The 16689-nt window shown below is 46.7% G+C and overlaps 1 protein-coding gene across 3 annotated transcripts in view; it reads left to right on the plus strand.

Annotated features, from left to right (window-relative positions):
• The window catches only part of COX16 (cytochrome c oxidase assembly factor COX16), a 143861-nt gene that overhangs the window by 82940 nt on the left and 44232 nt on the right, over positions 1-16689 (plus strand). For 2 of the 3 annotated variants that reach the window (XR_013215556.1, XR_013215557.1), the window contains exon 4: positions 12773-12951. The exons of the other annotated variant lie outside the window; for it this stretch is intronic. The gene's annotated coding sequence lies outside the window, so the exon portion shown is untranslated. The remainder of the gene's footprint in view (positions 1-12772; positions 12952-16689) is intronic. 3 annotated transcript variants of the gene reach the window in all.

Raw genomic sequence — 16689 nt, forward strand, 5'->3', positions numbered from 1 at the left:
ATGACAGTCTGCTGCATAGTACATCGCAGGGGCAACTTATCTGACTACTTTCCCTAAGGTTGACTATGGAAATGTTTTGTGAGTAGTGACTGACAGAAAAATGCTGCTTGAATTGTTCATATTTCTGTTCATCTTTTCTGTTTTGTCTGTTGCATTCCTGTTGCAAATAAAGCACTGGGGCCCAATTGATTTGTACAAGGTCCGTCTGGTGTCTGTTCTTTAGAGCAGAAAAATTTCTTGACTACTTCTTCCATTAAAAAAAACAAACAAACTGGAAGCCGGATAGACTCCATAGAAATCAATGGGACAACTGTGCTGCATTTGCAACAGGATTAGACTGGATGATAAACTGAAACAGAACCAAAAGATGAATAGAGGTGTGAAAAGAGCCTTGTGGGTGTGTATTGGGTGCATATAAAAAGATGAACTTGGCACTCACACAATTTAACCTGAGGGCCAAGATCATCATATATAAGAACAAGGAGAAATATAAACGATGGCGGCCGTCAAAACACAGTTGTCGGCCCAAGCACTGCTGTCCCTGGGCATCTGGCCAGGGGCCAGAGAAAATGTCATCGCGGTCCATAAATGGCCCACAAACCTGAGGTTCCCATCCCTGCTCAAACCCTACAGATAGTTGGTGTTTCTCAATTCACTGGAACCAGTCAGTAATCTGAACGGAAGCCTTGAAAACTGCCTCATACCCGCAGCTCCTTTTTGTTTTTTTTCTGTTTTCTTTATGCAGTAACCCTCAATGACTGCACACAGGAGGATGTTACCCCACTTTAATAGGGACAGGGAACACAGAGGTCGAATAGCTCCTCCCTCATACTCTCTCCAGTGTTTTTCCTGTCACTATTGTAATAAAGAGGTCATCCTGCATTGCTCTGTGTCGGTTGCAGAAAATCCTTTTTAAATATCTGGTTAGCCGGGCAGCGGAAATCGACTGCTCAGATCTCTCCTCTCCAATGCTGCTCCTGTCTCCTTGGACACAGGACTTCCCCTCCAGTCTGCACCTATGGGTAAAGTCTGGTGGGTATCGGGCTGGACGTCTCTCTGAGCTCTCCAGCCTAACTTCTCTCCCTCCTCATGGTGCGGGGCCTTGCAGCGCTTGGTGTGGGACGCCGGGCACTTCTACCTCATCGCTGTCCAGCTGTGTCCCACGCTGAAGCGCTTGTGACGTCGCTTCCAGTTTTCGTTCCACGCTGGAAAGCAGAATCGCAAATGTGGCATGTTACTGGAGATTCGGTGGGAGATAACCGCTAGTGATCGCTTGGGCCTCCCACCCCTTGCTTTTACAGCTGGTCAAAGGGGGTGGAGTCTCTCTGAGAGGAAGGCACTGGATCTGGTCGCCTATATAAAGAGCCGTGGAAAGAAGACACCCTAAGGTAGGGCCAATCCTTTTGTGAATACATGGAGAGTTCTTCCCGCACAGCATTTGCAGAGCCCAGTGCTAATCCAGTTCCAGTAAGTCTCCTGGTATAGGGGAGTCAGTCTCTGGGGTGCAGGTTATTGTGTATATGCTATATTTATTTCCTTCTCCACCCTTTCAGGGGATAAAGTATCCTCCACCAAAGAGTAAAACCAAAATATCAAACCGCAAATGCCCAATATATGCTATGAAATTGTAATCTTCCAATAGGAAACCACTATGCGATGGATGTACGGAAAAAGTAATTGAGGAGCAACCTTTCTTAATAAATTAAATCAAGGGGATGGTTTGGCAGGAGATCCAATCTTCCTTGTTTTCTCCCAGTCCACATCCAGTATCCCTTCAAAGGCTAAGAAAAGGAATATTCGCATAAAAGAAGAAATAGACTCAGACTTCCAGGATAATCAGTGTTTTATACGTGAAGAACTACTGAAGGAGCGCAAACTAAACCCAGCCTCAGAAGTGGTCCAGGAAAATAGAAAACATTATTTTTTTTCGGTCGCCAATGTCTGCACCAACGACAGAGAGGATCTGCCCTTCAGGAACAGGAAACCTACAGATACAAAAGGGCGGCATCTCTCCTACGCATCAGTTGGTTTCCTGTTCCTGAAGAGGATGGGTGCCTGCAGATACCTGGAGGATTCATCAAGATCCCAGGCCAGGCCGGTCAGTTTTAAGTAGCGGGGGTCCCCTACCTTGGCCTGTGAGGGGTCCCTGGAAGCGCCACAGTGGGTCCGGGGTAGGATTCCACGACAGTGAGCGAGCAGGTGGAGCAGTGTCCGGGGGATTACTGACTCCAGAGAGCCAGCGCCGGAAGGTAAGTATTCCCCTTGATGGTCCTGACGCCTCCTGGCCTGCGCTCTCCGGCGTGCTGTGGCGTCTTCCGGGTCTGGCGGCATCGGGGGTGTGCCGGGTGACGTGGTGTGGCGTGCTGGGGGCGGGTCGGAGACTCGGCTGGTGACATCCTTGGGCGGTCCTCTAGCGTGGTGCTGCGGCCTCATTGGAGGTCATGTGGTGGTGATGCGTCGGGGCCTAGGGTCCATCTCAGATGCCGGACGGCTTTTTGCTCCACGATGATGCCGCGGTCACGTGCGCACGGCGGCGCCGGGTATGGTGTCCAGGGCCGGGGGGTAGCCGCGGTGTTGGGGGGTGTGTCGGGGGGGGGGGGGGGGGGGGAACACCCCTGGCCAAGGACCTGCTGACCCGGATATCTGAGGGGAGATGCCTCAACACATGCATCTAAGCTTCTGTTCCATTGTTATGATGGATGTGACAGAAGCTTCTTCTGAGCAGCAGAAGGTCCAGCAGCAGCGGGCTATGGAGCAACAGATGTCTCGGAAGCCCCGTGCGGACCGACAAAAAACCCAGGAAGTGGGTAATAGCCGGACAAGTGGTCAATCCATCCGCAGGAGCTCCTCCAGGATGGAGGAGTCTGCATCATCGGCTGAGATGTCCCCTTCGTGATCCAGTACCTATTAAGGCTAAGTTCACATTAGCGTTTCTGTGCTCAGCGTATCATCTGCATGCGCAAACGCATGCCAAAACGCATGCAAAAGCATGTACAAAAAGCGTACACCTGCGCATCATCTAGCGCATGACAAAAGTAAAAATTTGCCTTGCAAAGTACGCATTCGTATAGAACGCATTCGTATGCATGTCATTGCATGTCATTGCGTACCAATGCTTTCCCATAGACAGTAATGCGGTTTTTTGACACAATCGTCTGCATGCGTATGATTGCACAATGTTTGACGCCTCACATGTTGCGCTTGCCGGGCCCCGCCGCACACCTCAAAACGACGCATGCGTACGAATCCGCAAGCAAACGCATGCAAAAACATGTCCCTGCGTACACAATGTTAAAGATAGGTACGCATGCGGATCGTATGCTGCGCACACAGACGCAAATGTGAACCTGGCCTAACTGCAGCATGGGTAAGAGATCTTCGTTAAAGTACAGTTGGTGATGCAGTCTCCCCCTTATTCTCTATCTTACTAGGTGAAGAAATGTTCTGGGAAATCGGGACACAGGGAGTGTGCCCTCTGTAGATGCCCCCTGCCAGACTCTTTCCCAAAAAAGTTATGTCAGCCTTGCGTACAGCAGACGATGAGGGGTTAAAGGGGGCATTTGGCCTCTAGATTAGATTGCAGTGCCTCATGTTTTCCCCTCCTGCAGGTAGCAGAGGAAACCCCCAACTTCAGCACAAGCCTGAGGGAGATTGTTAGGACGGAAGTGAAGGAGTCCTTAAAGTCCTCATGGAGAGAACTCCTCATGGAGAGAGTTCCAAGAGGAAGGGAAGTAAAGCAAGTCTTACAGATTCAGATTCCTCTGCTAACCTTGGAAGGTACGAAGATTCCTCGGGGCCTTCTCCTTCGTCGTCTTCTTCTTCTGAGGAGGACTCTGGCCGGTTCTGTTTTCCCTTAGACCGCATGGACAAATTAGTAAAAGCGGTCAGGTCTACAATGGGGGTGGCAGATTCCAGGCCGGAGTGTTCTATGCAGGACTTAATGTTTGGTGGATTAGATCCTAGAAAGCGTAGGTCCTTTCTGCTGAATAGTAAGAATCAGAGTCTGGAATTTCTTCAGAGAGGTCTGGAGATGGGTCTTTCCACCAGTACCCTTAAGGTACAGGTGTCAGCCCTGGGGGCCCTATTCAGTTGTGACATCGCTGGTAACTACTAGGTCAGTAGATTTATTAAAGCAGTTGGCAGGTCAAGACCCATACATAGAGTAAGGTTTATGACGTGGGATTTAAACTTAGTACTCACGGCCTTGACAGAAGCCCCTTTTGAGCCCATCTCTTCGGCCTCTGTGAGGATACTCTCCGATAAGGTAGCCTTCCTGGTGGCATTAACATCATCATGGAGGGTGAGCGTATGCACAGTTCCAAAATGATAGGGTAGTACTTAGGCTGGATCCAGCCTACTTGCCTAAGGTAGCTTCCAGTTTTCACAGGTAATAGTCCTTCCTTCTTTCCTCCCCAACCCTACTAACCAGAAAGAAAGGAAGCTCCATACTCTGGATGAAAGGGGATCTCTTCTAGAGTACCTGTCGGTCACTGATGCTTGGAAGAAAGACAATGCCTTATCTGTCTCCTTTCAAAGTGGCAGGAAGGGTCTTAAGGTACCGTCACACTAAGCGACGCTGCAGCGATACAGACAACGATGCCGATCGCTGCAGCGTCGCTGTTTGGTCGCTGGAGAGCTGTCACACAGACCGCTCTCCAGCGACCAACGATGCCGAGGTCCCTGGGTAACCAGGGTAAACATCGGGTTGCTAAGCGCAGGGCCGCGCTTAGTAACCCGATGTTTACCCTGGTTACCAGTGTAAAATGTAAAAAAACAAACACTACATACTCACCTTCGCGTCCCCCGGCGTCCGCTTCCTGCACTGACTGAGTGCCGGCCCTAACAGCAGAGCGGTGACGTCACCGCTGTGCTCTGCTTTCACTTTACGGCCAGCGCTCAGTCAGTGCAGGAAGCGGACGGCGGGGGACGTGTGACAGACATCAGAGGGTGAGTATGTACTGTTTGTTTTTTTACATTTTACACTGGTAACCAGGGTAAACATCGGGTTACTAAGCGCGGCCCTGCGCTTAGTAACCCGATATTTACCCTGGTTACCATTGTAAAACATCGCTGGTATCGTTGCTTTTGCTGTCAAACACAACGATGCACGGCGATCTGACGACCAAATAAAGTTCTGAACTTTAATCAACGACCAGCGATATCACAGCAGGATCCTGATCGCTGCTGCGTGTCAAACACAACGATATCGCTATCCAGGACGCTGCAACGTCACGGATCGCTAGCGATATCGTTTAGTGTGAAGGTACCTTTAGGGTTTCTAAGAGCATGTTGGTTAGATGGATTAGGGAGGCTATTTCTCTAGCGTATATATAGAATGGCAGGCTGGCACCAGAGAAGCTGAGGGTGCATTTCACTCGATTCATTGCAACCTCGTGGGCAGAGAGGCCGGAAGTCTCCAATGACCAAATATGTAAGGCGGCTATTTGGTCTTCTCCGTCCACTTTTTACAATCATTATAAATTAGACTTGGGTGCTACCTCAGACCTCTCCTTCAGTATAAGGGTGCTGCAGGCTGTGATCCCTCCCTAAGTAGTTATTACTTCTCTGTAACTCTCTTGTTGGTGCTGTCATAGGCGACCAAATAAAGTCTTAGTTACTTACCATTAATGGTATTTTTTGGAGCCCATGACAGCAGCCTTACATTCCCTACCTTTTCACGTTAGGTGTGCACTTCTTCCTCTTATAAATAAGGTTCACTTGTGTGAAATAGTTAGTCATTTGAGTATTGTACCTATTTTTGCCATTAACCATGGTCGTCCTCTCGAGCTCTGTAATCCAACTGATGCATGGGAGAGGTGCCACCCTTTTGTATCTGTAGGTTTCCTGTTCCTGAAGGGCGGATCCCCTCTCTCGTTGGTGCTGTCATGGACCCCGAAAAATACAGTTAACGGTAAGTAACTAAGACTTTCTTCTTATATGGAGGAACTTCTTACTGTCATAAGGAATACCGTGGAAATATAGGAAGAGAAGACTATCCTAACAGTTCAGAAAGAACTGTTCGGGGGGGGGGGTCTCTGTTTAAAAAATTGTATTTTCCATACATGAGAACATCCAAAACTTAAGCTGAGGGGGATTACCAGTCATCCAAGATTAAGTATCCCCTGGAACTCAAAATGAACAGTCTGTTAAGGAAGTCCTGGGAGATTTCAGCAGCCCTACTGAAGACAAAAATGTTGTCTCAATGAGTGTTGCACAATCTATGTCCTGGTGGCTTGATTGATTGGAAGAACATCTTAGTATGGTCACTCCCAGAGACGATAAACTGGTTTCCTTACCTCTCCTCCAGAATGCTACTGGTTTTCTGGCAGACGCATCAGCAGAATCCGTGATGGTGGCGGTAAGATCATCAGTCCTGTCTAACTCCATAAGATGCGCAATCTAGCTAAAATCATGGAGCAGATATGTAGCTTCTAAAGTAAAGCTCTGTTCCATAACCTTCAGGGGAAAATACACCATGTTCCAAATTATTATGCAAATTATATTTTTCTCGGTTTTTCTTAAATGGTCGGTGCAAATGACAGTCAGTCTAATAAAAGTCATCGTCCGTTAGAGTATACATCGAATTTTATTGAAGAAACCTCCCAATGATAACCGTATAATCTCCAAAATGTATCAACTCAAAATGCACTGTTCCAAATTATTAGGCACAGTAGAATTTCTAAACGTTTGAAAACATCCTAACAGGCCAAGTTACATGTTAACATACAGTAGGAACCCTTCTTTGATATCACCTTCACAATTCTTGCATCCATTGAACTTGTGAGTTTTTGGAGAGTTTCTGCTTGTATTTCTTTGCATGAAGTCAGAATAGCCTACCAGAACTGCTGTTTTGATGTGAACTGCCTCCCACCCTCATAGATCTTTTGCTTGATGATACTCCAAAGGTTCTCTATAGGCTTGAGGTGAGGGAAAGATGGTGACCACACCATGAGTTTATCATCTTTTATGCCTATAGCAGCCAATGTAAAGACAAAAAAAAAGGGAGAAGCCAGCACTGCTTAAGGTCAGGACACAATACATAAGGTGCACATGCACATGCTAAATTCTATCTGTATTTCAAATATGAGACATTTAGCAAACAATTGATCAATTCTTTGAGCTACCCCGCCACTTCACGGCATTCTCATAATGGGGCAGTCCTACTCTACGTATTTTATTTACATTGTGCCATTACGGCCTCCTACATGTATTAAGAGTGAGAGAAAAAAAAAGGAAAGACCACATTAAATAACATTACCATAACATGCAAGCTGTACCTGGAGCATATCAGAATCACTCCCTTGGTGCCGCGAAAGGCAAGCGCAGGTAAAAGCCGATCAGATCCTGTGAGGACATTTCAGATCTGGCCTCAACACTGCCAAACCAGCACCAAAGTTAAAGGGTGAAACAGGCTGAGACACAGGTGCACAATTAACTAGAGCCTGAGGCAGGGCAGGGCAGGGCTGCTGTGTGTGTGTGAACAGCAGCCTATCAATCACAATGAACACAGAAAGAAAGGCGTACCTAACCCAGCGTGCGCGGCAACAGTGGTGGTCACACACACATAGCAGCCCTGCCCTGCCTCAGGCTTTGGTGCTGGTTTGGCAGTGTGGAGGCCAGATCTGAAATGTCCGCACAGGACCTGATCGGCTTTTACCTGCGCTTGCCTTTCGCGGCACAAAGGGAGTGATTCTGATTTGCTCCAGGTACAGCTTGCATGTTATGGTATGTTATTTAATGTGGTCTTTTTTTTTTTTTTTTTTTTTTCTCTTAATACATGTAGGAGGCCGTAATGGCACAATGTAGTATGTGCATGTGCACCTTATGTATTGTGTCCTGACCTTAAGCAGTGCTGGCTTCTCCCTTTTTTTTTGTCTATAGCAGCCAATGACTCAGAGGTATTCTTTGCAGCATGAGATGGTGCATTGTCATGCATAAAGATGATTTTGCTCCTGAATGCACATTTCTGCTTTTTATACCATGGAAGAAAGTTGTCAGAAACTCTATATACTTTGCAGAGGTCATTTTCACACCTTCAGGATCCTTAAAGGGCCCTACCAGCTGTTTCCCCATGATTACAGCCCAAAACATGACTCCTCCACCTCCTTGCTGATGTTGCAGCCTTGTTGGGACATGGTGGCCATCCACCAACCATCCATCTGGACCATCCAGGGTTGCGCGACACTCATCCGTAAACAAAACTGTTTGGAAATTAGTCTTCAGGTATGTCTGGGCCCACTGCAACTGGTTCTGCTTGTGAACACTGTTTAGGGGTGGCCGAATAGTAGGTTTATGAACCAAAACAAGCCTTTGAAGGATCCTACACCTTGAGGTTCGAGGGACTCCAGAGACACCAGCAGCTTCAAATATCAGTTTGCTGGTTTGTAATGGCTTTTTAGCAGCTGCTCTCTTAATCTGATGATCTTGCCTGGCAGAAACCTTCTTCATTATACCTTTATCAGCACAAACACGTTTGTGCTCAGATTCAGCCACAAATCTCTTAACAGTATGATGATCACGATTAAGTTTTCGGGAAATATCTAATGTTTTCATCCCTTGACCAAGGCATTGCACTATTTGATGTTTTTCTGAAGCAGAGAGATCCTTTTTCTTTCTCATGTTACTTGAAAACTGTGGCCTGCTTAATAATGTGGAACATCATTTTTAAGTAGTTTTCCTTTAATTAGAAACACCTGGAAAACTAATTATCACGTGTTTAAGATTGATTTCAGTGATCCATTGAGCCCTGAGACACAATACCATCTATGAGTTTATTTGAAAAACAAAACCATTAAATCTTTGACACTTAAATTCAATTTGCATAATAATTTGGAACACTGTGTACGTGTCTTGACTGGCTCTGGATGACTTACTAGAGAAGGCCTCAGACGAGAGAGAAAAAAACTCTGCCAGAAAGAGAGATCTTTTCTTCCTCCTCAAAAACCCCCTCAGTACAAAAGGAAAGTAAAGTCAGGCCGGTGTAGTTATCCAAAAGGAGGACTGGGCAGAAATATATTGCTCTCCCAAGGTCCACGACAGAGCAAGCTATGACATCAGGATAGTAGTCTTATTTCAAAATCCTTCCTTCAGTGCTGCAAAATTTGCTCAAACCCATGGATCCTGAAACTGATCCAAGAGGGAGTAAAAATGGAATCTTCCTCCTATCCTCCAGAGCGGTTGAAGATCACTCGCCTCTCTTCTCCAAAGCTACCAGACACCCTGATGTCTGGTCTGCAAGGCTTACTATCTTTGGGAGTAATCTCTCCAGTTCCAGAAGCAGAAAGATGTAGGGGTCACAACTCCCAACGTTTTCCAATCTAAAAAAAACAAGTCACATCCACAGAATGATAATGAATTTGAAACCACTGAATCAATACATCATATACAGGAGGTTTAAGATGGAGTCCATCAAGTTGACGGTCCCCTGGATAGGACAACACTTCGTCATCACAACTATTGATTTGCAGGAAGCTTATTATCGAGTCCCCATCCATCCAACCTACCGAAATTTCTTAAGGTTTGCGGTCACTCGGGGGAAGCCGAATATTGGACTTCCAATTCAACATCCTACAATTCGAAATATCATCGGCTCCCGAATCTTCACAAAAATCATGGTGGAAGTCATGCCTTCCATCAGGAGAGAAACCATTTGTATAATCCCATAGCTCAACGACTTTCTACTCGTGGCTCCGTTTCTCAGAGAATATCTGCAAATAACAACCCAGATTCTAACATGCTTCGGATGGCTAGTGAACCATCAGAAATCACATGGTTTCCTCCACAACAAAGACCTTCCTAGGTGTTCTACTGGACTACTGTAAACAAACATCTTTTTTGCCCCACCCAAAAAACAGATTCAATTAAGATTCAGAATAACCTTCCTGCAATGACAAAAACTGGCATCAGTAAGATTTTCAATGTCTGTCCACGACTTCATGACGTCACACAACCAGGCGGTAACCTGGACCCAAACACAGAAAAGAGTTTTGCAAACTTATATCCTTTCAAATTGAATTCCTAAATAGAGAGATTCCAGTACCCACTCGGGTAAAAGCCTCTTCGACCTGGTGGCTCAGTCCAGGGAACCTAAAGATAGAAGTCCCCTGGATCCGGAGCCCTCTCTTAACCATAACAATAGATGCCAGCAAAAGAGGATGAGGGGCGATGGTCTCCCAAACCTCCTTCCCGGGGTTTTGAACAAGAGAAATCAGCCAGCAATCTTGCAATTTCAGAGATCGAAAGTCGGTAGATTAAGTATTCAGATCATCAACATAATGATTCGGGGCACCCACATAAAGTTCTAATCGGACAACATGGCTACGGTCGCTCACCTCTGTTGTCAGAGAAGCATGAGACCTGAAGAACTAAAAACAGTCTCTGCAAGAATAATTTATTGTGCAGAAGAACATCTTTTCCTATCCGCTCTCCACATAAGGGGCTGAGATGGAGAGATATTCATCCAGGCGAATGGGGTCTAAATTCAGAAGTCTTCCTGATGTAACCAGAGGGTGGGGTTATCCAGATGCAGAGATCTTTGCAAGACACCAAAACAGCAAAAGTGAATCATTACTTCTTTTTTAACCTGAACGATTCCTGTCTACGAGTGGATGAATTCTCCCATCTGTAGAAATTCAAACTAGCATATGCCTTTCTGCCGATCCAGGTCCTATGAAGAGCATTACAGAGGATAAGAACCGAAAAAGATGAAAGTTATGCTACCAGCACCTCTCTGGTTGAAGTAGCGCTGGTTTGGCGCCCTGTAAAACTTGAGCATAGAAGGTCCCCTGATTCTCCCACCAATCAGAAACCTCCTTCACCAGGGTCCAGTTGACAACCCAGACCATGAAAGCTTGTGTCTAGTTTTTTTAAATTGTAAATTCAGAAGTCAGGCAGCTAAAGTCCTCTCAGATAAAGTCATTCAGACCCTCCTGAAGAGTAGAAAGCCAGTCACAAATGCCATATCACAAAATATGGAAAACCTTTTGTCTTGTAGTGCGCCTAAGTATCCAGACCCCCAGATGTTGCTCAGACCCTAGACTTCCTGCAAGATTATCTGGAAATGGGCCTCACACCTAGCACTCTCAAGGTTCAGGTTGCATCCTTAAGTTGATATTTTGAGCAAAGCTTGGCTGACTACCGCTAGGTAAAAATATTCATTACTGTAGCTTCTCATCTTCATCTCAGGTTGCCCAACCTGGTCCCATTCTGGAACCTAAATATCATCCTCAAGGGTCTGACACTTCCACCATTTGAACCATTATCCTCAATAAATCTGGACAAACTGTCTTTGAAGACAGTTTTCCTGGTAGCGATCACTACAGTCAGGAGAGTGGGTGAACTTCAGGCCCTCTCAATCGATGAACCATATTTGAGTTCAAGAAGAAAAACTTGTTCTTCCTCTTCCCGTCCAAGGTGGTCTCCGAGTTCCACAGATCACAGGAGAATTCTTCCCTCCTTCTACTAGAATCCAGCAACTAAGGAGGAGGAAGAGTTCCATTCCCTGGATGTACGAAGAGTGGTCCTTCATTGCCACCAGAAGGCACAACTTTGGAGGAAAGAATAGAATCGGTTTATCCAGCTGTACGACCAGAATAAATGAAAAAAACATAAAGCACTATTGCAAATTATCAAAAAAGCGATTATCGAGACCTATCAAAACCAGAACTTTTCACCTCCAGAAAAACGTAATGCCCACCCCATTAGGGATGTGTCTGTCTTCTGGGCTGAGAAGGCTAGCACTTCCATCAAGCAGGGCGGCTACCTGATCCTCGGTCCATGCCTTCTCTAAACATTTATAGGCTAAATTTAATGTTTGTTAACAGTTTTGGCTTTGGGGAGAAAAGTTCTTCAGGCTATTGTCCCTCATTAACATTTAGTCTGTGGTATTCCTTCTGTGTGCTGTCATGGAGGGTTATTTGAGAAAATAGAATTAGACTTGCCTGTAATTCGGATTCTAATAACCCTCCACGACAACACAGGTACTGCCCTCCATTTTACTTAATTATTTGTTATATTACTTTGAATATGGTGATAATATAATTTGAAGCATTTTCTCTACTCTTGTGGTCCTGTCATGCTGTTTACACTAGGGCGTCCGACAGACAGCGGTAATTCCACTTACGTCCACTACACGCTCAGTGGCGTCGGCTAGACTTTATCCAGCTTGCTCGGGGTTAATCTAGCTGGTAATTTGGTTGGAGGCTGGGTCACGCCCACGGCCTTTAAATAGTCGTGCTGGACTTTGGGCGTCGCCGGTTATAGCTTGTGCTTTGTGCCTAGTGATTCCGGTCTGAAGTGGTGGTCTTGTTGTAAGAATATCGTAGCTGGCGGAGTATTATCCTTTGTCATATTCCTCCTTCCTATATTTGTATTTGTTTTGCCCTGTGCACATTATAGTGTATTCCTGTGTGTCTGCGGCGTGGTGCGTTTTTCTGTTTTCCCTGTCTGTGCTTTCTGTGGGATTGGTGTGTCGTCTCTTCACTGGGTGGCGGGTGGTGGTTTCAGCTTAGAGCTGAAACAGGAGACAGGGTGAGGCCTGGCGGCCCAGACATGCACATCTTTAGTGTAACTTCTGGGAAAGGGACAGACAGGGTTTCCCTAGCCTGAGGGATATCGCAGGGCCCCGGGTAACCAGCCTTAGTCTACCCAGTACTCCCGTGACAGGTCCTTTACAAAAACACTGGAGAGGGGATGAGGGACATCCTCTTGTGTAGTGTCGTGGAGGGTTATTAGAAACCGAATTACCGGTATGTCTACTTCTATTTTTGGATAGCCGGCCTGGCTTCATAGGTGCGCCTCCCTGCAACGATGTTGTCACTCCAGAATGGCTAATCAAAAGAGGAGCTAAAGATTGTCAACATAGAAGATGTTCCCGCGATTCCTGTCCTGTCCAACTGCCACAGATTGACAATATGGCTGGTAGACTGGGTCCTGCTAATCATTGCGACAAAGGTTTGTTTAGAGAAGACTAGTGTTCACCGATGCATATATTTTCATAGCTACTAATACAGTGCAGTGAAGCCATTTTTTTTTCCTAGTTTCTTGTCACTATCAGATAATCTATCTTTTTTCCTGATATAGTTATTTGTGAATGGACCACCCCACAGGCAGTATTTAATGAAGTGAGGTTGCAGTAAATAACCTGCTTTGCTTAATAGATTTCTGACCCAAGGCAGTCATCATCCTCTACCCGGACAGTCGTGAGTGGGGCATTTGATTCACCAAGGCATTTTCATAATGCTAATGACAGTTATCTAACTTCACTGGAGCCAAATGTGTAATATACACTGCGAGATCAGAGATTCAGGAACTACAGACAAAATTCCAGGCGATTTGGATGCACTGTTAATGCATTTCCAAGAATTACCTTTGGCCCCACAGGATGCATTGCTTTTTGTTTGTACGATCTGCTCATCACCTGTTGCACCCAGCTACAATGGGCACAGAATAAATCTGTAATTTTGGACAGGACAGATACCTGCGTAAATTGCATTTAGTTATACAAAGAGATTAAGGGGCAGGGATGAATACTGACCTTGTATGTATTCTTAAGTTTGCCAACTTTCCATGTGCCTCAATGCTATACTAGAAGGTCCCCAGCCCAGGACCCACATGCCTGAATCAGATAGCCACTAACCAACAGCTCATGTGATTGGTTTGCAATTAACTTATTTTGTCAGGTGCCGTAGGGATATCCCTTTTTAAATTCTTAAAGGGGTTGATAGGTTGGGATCTGCATCAGGCAATGAAGTGGGACACTCTTATCCCTGTTGGGCTCATGCAAATCGATCCCCAATGCATGGACTGGCTGTGGGTCTGCTTGAGTGTGACACCTTCATAAAAATGTGTGAAACTGCCATGGTCGTCTCCATACCCAGACTCATTGGTACGGACATCTGAATGAACTCAGTGCGCGTACTTGACCGCTGCTTCATTCATCCCCAATGTGGCTGTTGAGTGCTGCACATAGCTTTTTCCAGCAGCCCCATAGAAAAGGGAGTGGTGGTTGGGTATTCGGCCTGCTGCTCCATTTTGTAACTGGTAAAGGTACCTTCACATTAAGCGACGCTGCAGCGATAGCGACAACGATGCCGATCGCTGCAGCGTCGCTGTTTGATCGCTGGAGAGCTGTCACACAGACCGCTCTCCAGCGACCAACGATGCCGAGGCCCCCGGGTAACCAGGGTAAACATCGGGTTGCTAAGCGCAGGGCCGCGCTTAGTAACCCGATGTTTACCCTGGTTACCAGCGTAAAATGTAAAAAAAACAAACAGTACATACTTACATTCGCGTCCCCCGGCGTCCGCTTCCTGCACTGACTGAGCGCCGGCCCTAACAGCAGAGTCTGCGGTGACGTCACCGCTGTGCTGTACTTTCACTTTCACTTTACGGCGCTCAGTCAGTGTGGGAAGCAGACGGCGGGGGACGCGAAGGTGAGTATGTACTGTTTTTTTTTTTTTTACATTTTACACTGGTAACCAGGGTAAACATCGGGTTACTAAGCGCGGCCCTGCGCTTAGTAACCCGATGTTTACCCTGGTTACCAGTGTAAAACATCGCTGGTATCGTTGCTTTTGGTGTCAAACACGACGATACACGCCGGTCTGACGACCAAATAAAGTTCTGAACTTTAATCAACGACCAGCGATATCACAGCAGGATCCTGATCGCTGCTGCGTGTCAAACTAAACGATATCGCTATCCAGGACGCTGCAACGTCACGGATCGCTAGCGATATCGTTTAGTGTGAAGGTACCTTAAGAGGCCCAGACGAGGGATAAAAGTTCCCCGTTCTGCTTTCAGTGTTGGTCCCGGCTGTCTGAGCCACGCTGATCATTAAATATTGACTTATCTAGCAGAGAGCTTGTTTTAAGCTTTTAACCCGATTACGTGGTCTACAAGTCTCCTTACACAGGCATGTCGCTTTCAACTAGGAGAGTCATTACCCTTTAGGCTATGCGCACACGTTGCGGATTTTGATGCGGATCCGCAGCGTTTTGGATGCGAGAATTGCATCAGATCTGCAGTGTAGTGCACACCCAATGTTATTTAATGGGAAATGTAGAATTGGTGTGCACATGCTGTGGAAAAATCCGAGCGGATTTCTTTTTGTGTTTCTGCACCCATTGACTTGCATTTAGTCAGTCAAATCTGCCGCAAAACCGCAGGTGTAAATAGACTTGCGATTTTGCTGTGGCGTTGCTTTCGAATAACGCTGTAGATAGGGAGGAGGAAGAGTGTGTGGGCGGATACTGTGTGTGTGTGGAGAGGATGTTCGTGTCTGTCTGCGGGGGGGTCTGTGGCTGTGTGTGTGTGTGTCTGTGTGTAGGCAGGCATCATCAGTCCCTCAAGTGGGAAGAGAGGCTAAATGCCAGAATTGGCGCATCTTAGAGATGCGCCATTTCTGGGACGGCTGAGAGCTGGTGTTTGTAGCTGGGGGGCCAAATATCCATGGCCCCTTCCTAGGCTATTACCGTAATATCAACCCGCAGCTGTCTGCATAGCCTTTTCTGGTTATTAATTTTAGGGGGACCCCACGTCATTTTTTTGGGGGAGGATCTCCTATTTTAATAGCCAGTAAAGGCTAAGTATACATCTGTGAGCTTATATTAATAGCCTGGGAAGCTCCATGGATATTACCCCCTTCCCAGGCTATAAACTTCGGCCCCCAGTGTTGGCGGAATGCACCGAGTATATTTAGATATTATTATTAGTGCGTTCGCAGCCCGGGGTCCACTGTGCAGGAGACCAACCTGCTGCTGCTAGCAAATGGTGGCACAATATGGCGGTAGAAGCGAACTCTGTTACTTCACAGAGTCGAACAGAAGGGAAAACGCTGTGCCCTGTTAGCATCACAGGGGAACACAGCTGCCTAACAGAGCAAAAGCAATCAGTGGTCAGGGAGTAGCAAGCACACAAACACCTCTCCGGTGGAGCCGGAATTCTAATGGCTTTACGCCAGCCCTGAATTCATCATACAAACTCCTCACTGGAGGTGCCGGTATTCTAGTGGCTTATTTCAGCCGGACCCTGACCACAAGCAGACAAGACCACTAAGTAGCTAAAGCTCATAACATAAGCTGATACTAGCGCATGGCCGTGCGGCCATGCAAACTTTTTATAGCTGCAGCAACTTCAGGACCTTCCTAGAGGACCAATAGGAGCTGCTACAGTACCTGAGCATGTGACCCCCGACCTCCAATGAGAGGTCTTACCCCGGGCATGCTCAGAAGGGGAAAAGCAGGACTTAAGGTACCGTCACATTTAGCGACGCTGCAGCGATCTAGACAACGATCCCGATCGCTGCAGCGTCGCTGTGTGGTCGCTGGAGAGCTGTCACACAGACAGCTCTCCAGCGACCAACTATGCGAAGTCCCCTGGTAACCAGGGTAAACATCGGGTTACTAAGCGCAGGGCCGCGCTTAGTAACCCGATGTTTACCCTGGTTACCAGCGTAAACGTAAAAAAAAGCAAACACGACATACTTACATTCCGGTGTCTGTCCCCCGGCGCTGTGCTTCTCTGCACTGTGTAAGCGCCAGCCGGAAAGCACAGCGGTGACGCTCTGCTTTCCGGCCGGCGCTTACACAGTGCAGAGAAGCACAGCGCCGGGGGACAGACACCGGAATGTAAGTATGTAGTGTTTTTTTTTTTTTTTAACGTTTATGCTGGTAACCAGGGTAAACATCG

Source organism: Ranitomeya variabilis, chromosome 1 (assembly GCF_051348905.1).
Source record: "Ranitomeya variabilis isolate aRanVar5 chromosome 1, aRanVar5.hap1, whole genome shotgun sequence".
Taxonomy (NCBI): Eukaryota; Metazoa; Chordata; class Amphibia; order Anura; family Dendrobatidae; genus Ranitomeya; species Ranitomeya variabilis.